This window comes from Anguilla anguilla, chromosome 11 (genome assembly GCF_013347855.1).
Source record: "Anguilla anguilla isolate fAngAng1 chromosome 11, fAngAng1.pri, whole genome shotgun sequence".
Classification (NCBI taxonomy): Eukaryota; Metazoa; Chordata; class Actinopteri; order Anguilliformes; family Anguillidae; genus Anguilla; species Anguilla anguilla.
In genome coordinates this window covers 1,433,719-1,438,718 of record NC_049211.1, presented here as the reverse complement: position 1 = coordinate 1,438,718, position 5,000 = coordinate 1,433,719, and positions in this window count along the sequence as shown.

The window sequence follows — 5,000 nt, the reverse complement described above, 5'->3', positions numbered from 1 at the left end:
GGGTCTTGAAATAGGTTTTGATGACGGTGTTCACGCCACTGGTTACAGAGCTGAGCTCTAAACTAGACAACCACAAGTTCATATCTGAGTCAAGCACTAGAGGATGTGCTAAATCTGAAATAGACTCTAAATATCCAGTAACATGCAGCCATGTTTTAAAAAAACTAGAAAAACTGCTGAGTAAAGGCATTACAAAGCAAATAAGCACACAGTGATAACCACAAAGAGCCGGAAAACAGAAAGAGCTGGAAAAAAGGTTTCAGTGCTGTCAGGCTGAGTGGGTAGGAATGAAAGACTGTAACACAATTTCACTCTGGAGCAAAGCAGCTGCGTGGTAGTTACTATTTTATCCACTAGAGGTCGCAGTTTCCTTCAGTTTCCCCCTTGAGGAACAGCGCCATTATTGATCTATACATGCTTTGGGCTGCAGGGGGCGCTGCTCTTTACTGAATCCCTGAGCGAGCGGGACGGTTCAGAGCAGCTCCAGATCTCTCAGGCTGAACAGGACCGTTCTCCACTGCCCCCGCACCCCTCCCTCCCCCCCTCCCCCCCAACCCCCCCAACCCCCCTGGACCTTTCCGGCATTTCCTGTCCTCTGATCCCTGAGGGGAACGCCGTCTTTTCAGCAATATTACCAGAGCTGTCCCAGCACTGACATCTCACCTTGGAGTGCCATGTTTTAACACACACACACACACGCACACACACACACTCGCACTCGCTCTCGCACTCGCACACACACGCACGCACACATACACACACGTACACATACACACACTCACACTCACACTCACACTCACACTCACACTCACACACTCACACTCACACACACTCACACACACGCACACACACACACACACACACAGACACCCACACACACACACACACTCACACACACACACTCACACACACACACACACACACTCACACACACACACACACACACACACACACACACACACACTCTCTCTCACACACACACACACACACACACACAAAGACACTCACACACACACACACACACACACACACTCACACACACACACACACACACACACACACACACACGCACACTCACACACGCACACACACACACGCACACACTCACACGCACGCACGCACGCACGCACACACAGAGTGAGAGGGAGGCAGAAGGTCCAGGCTTCGGCTCTTTAATCACAGGAAGTCAGCCGGGCATGACACAGGAACTAGAAACACAAACAGGAAGCACATTAATCCTGAACCACAGACCCACAGAGGTGCAATGCAAATGCACTGTTTATGCATAAGCTATACCCACATGCCCACACTACCCGAAACTCCGGCTTCACACATAAGGCAGTTTTGTGTTTAGTGGTGATAAGATCAAAGAAGTGAGTGATTATTTAATACAGGCAGGTGCACCTGGCCAAACAAGAGGAAGAGGAAGATGAAGAGAAAGACAGAAAGGTGGTGAGGCAATACCCTTAAGGGAATAGTTCAGTTTCCAGACTTTTAAAGGGATAGTTCACTTTCCAGAGTTTTAAAGGGATGGTTCACTTTCCAGACTTTTAAAGGGATAGTTCACTTTCCAGAGTTTTAAATGGATCCCTCACTTTCCAGAATTTTAAAGGGATAGTTCACTTTCTGAAGTTTAAAAAAAAGTTTTCAATTGGTGTAGCCAGTTTCTGTGTGTGATGTAGGGTATTTTAGATATATAGAGAAGTTTCCAACAATGTGCAAGTTTTACAATGGCTAGTACCGGGCATTAAGAAGTTGTGTGTGGGCATATTGCCTGACAATTCTCCAAAAAGAAAAACATTTCTCATCTTATTTTTAGTCAGAACCATTTCCATACAATGCTTACAACCTGAGATCGCTGTACCCTAGGAAAGATGTCCTAGCAGAATATAAAAAACATTAATGTTTATAATGGAGAATAAAGAAATATGAAATCAATGTATGCAAACGTAAAGACATTATTTAATGGTTTCGTGACATTATTGAGTGTGTTCACACATAAACACGCTCAGTTTTCTATTTATTTAAATACTGTGGCTGAGGCCAGCTCAGGCACAGGCCGCAGGGTGCGTCATCGATCTGTTGCCGTGGACGGGGTTGCCCTGGCGACCGGCCCTGGCGACCTAGCGCACCTCGATCTGGGGGCCCGGGCTGCGGGCCGCGGGGCTTCAGGGGCCACAGAGAGCCAATCCATTCCAATTAAAAGTTACATCCCCGCTCTCGTAATTAGTTACAGCAACCTAACGACTCCTAACGACGCGCCGCTTCCCTCGGTAATTAAATCCACCGGCCGATTCTGTGCTACGGTACGATCGCTTCCCTCCACATGCTTTTTTTCCAATATATCCAAACCGCTCGAGCCCCCTGCTCCCCGACTGTTCTCTCAGCACAGCGGCTTCCGAAAAACAAACTCCAGCAAGCAGCGAGCAAGCGGCAGAGAGACGCTTCTGCAGTGCAAGTATTTACCAGACAAATTTAGTATGAAGTCTAATATTTATGCGCGGAGGACGGATGCTTCATGGCAGCAGCGCTTGTCCCAGATGGTCATGGTTGTAAAAGTGATGCGAGGCTTTCTCCGTGGTTACTGTTGCTCCAGTCGATGTGTGCACTCTCAGTACTGTAAGTCACTCTGGATAAGAACATTAGCCAAACGGCTGCATCACAGTGTTATATTACAGACGGAGAAGCAACTGTAACCTTGGAATGCAAAAACAAATGTTATGATATTTACATGCTTATTTAGTACCCCGAGCTCTAAGATGCCTGCGTGGGCCTTGTGTTAATATGAGCACTCAGTACAGTACAGGCACACCAGGTATTTCATGTACCTTTCCAGGTAGCCTTTACAGGTGTCAGTGGACACGAGCACCTGGCAGACCAACACACTAATGAATGAGAGAAGGAAACGGCCCTTCGGAGATGAAGACTTTGGTCTCAGCGCAGAAGCACACCTCACAGAGATCTAACCCAACCACACCCAGAGCCCCACACTGCTGCCAAGAGGCTAGGGAGCTCCCACACCACTGACAATAGCAAGGGAAGGAGCCATCTTAGGCAGGGGTTTCTCAGGTTTAATTGTGCAACAGTGACCCCTCTGGTCGGCTGAGTACCTGCAGTCTGTCCGCGGTTTAACGCTCAGAATTGTGGGGTGCACATTCTTTACTTCAGGAATTCAGGCCACAGCTTTAATTCTTAATTTAAATTAGAGAGAAAGCGGGAGAGATGGAGAGTCTGAATTTTACTAAAATTTGGCTGCTCAACTAAAGTGAAAGAAAATGATCTTTTTATATTTAAATCAAGTGTTAATAACTGGGCTACATTTTTTTTCCTTCAGACCAATCTGTATCATAATTGCAAACAGTGACTTTAAAATGTTTCAGATCTTGCTTTAATGTAAACTGCTTCCGCAACAGTAAAACTTCCTAATCCTAGCTGCAGCATTATAAAGTCCGCTTTCATGCACTTACACACATTTTATATTGTTCTTTATAATTCACTATTTTTGATTCACCCTGTAGAAAATGAATCAGTCGATATGTCTTTCCTCTTTGCATACAGTACTTCGGCCATAAAATAAATAAAAAATCTCACTGAAGACACCTCCCATGAGATCGAACAAGGTTTTTAGCAAAGGGCACTAAAAAAAGATGGATGGACCACATGAAAGAGAGGGAGAGAAGGGAAGAGGAGGACGCTGAGGGAATAAGAACGATGGAGTGAGAAAGAGAGAGCTGGAGGAGGTAAAGAGATGGATGGAAAGAGAATTATACATGTGACATCAATGCTTCACTCCCTCCAACTATAATGTAATAAACAAGAAAGGCAAGTCCTATTGAAAATGACACGTCAGGATAGGACGGAAATATTTAACCAAAAATATCTCTCTCTCAGCAGTGTGCATTATACATAAACAACAGCCACATATGGACTACACACAGACTGCATATCCATCACAAACAGCTCATTTCCATATGCTAATAAATAAAAACATTTATACACACACGTGAATTCAAACACTGACACACTCACAAACACAAACACGCATACACACACACACACATGCATACACACACGCGGACATGGACATGCACACACACACGTACACACACACAAACATACACACACATTTACACACGCACGCATACACACAAGCGGACATGCACACACACGCACGCGCACGCACGCACACACGCACGCACACATGCACACAGAGGTAAACAGCAATGTTCTGGCAGCTCTTAACAGCACAGCAGCATGAATATGTATCACCTGCCACTGGTGGCATCTTATAAACAGCCTTACAGACACCAGGCTTATGAACAGCCTTACAGACACCAGGCTTATGAACAGCCTTAAAGTCACCAGGCTTATAAACAGCCTTACAGACACCAGGCTTATAAACAGCCTTACAGACACCAGGCTTATAAACAGCCTTACAGACACCAGGCTTATAAACAGCCTTACAGACACCAGGCTTATAAACAGCCATAAAGTCGCCAGGCTTATAAACAGCCATAAAGTCACCAGGCTTATAAACAGCCTTACAGACACCAGGCTTATAAACAGGCTTACAGACACCAGGCTTATAAACAGCCATAAAGTCGCCAGGCTTATAAACAGCCTTACAGACACCAGGCTTATAAACAGGCTTACAGACACCAGGCTTATAAACAGCCATAAAGTCGCCAGGCTTATAAACAGCCATAAAGTCACCAGGCTTATGAACAGCCTTACAGACACCAGGCTTATAAACAGCCTTACAGACACCAGGCTTATACACAGCCTTACAGACACCAGGCTTATAAACAGCCTTACAGACACCAGGCTTATAAACAGCCTTACAGACACCAGGCTTATACACAGCCTTACAGACACCAGGCTTATAAACAGCCTTACAGTCACCAGGCTTATAAACAGCCTTACAGACACCAGACTTATAAACAGCCTTACAGACACCAGGCTTATAAACAGCCTTACAGACGCCAGGCTTATAAACAGGC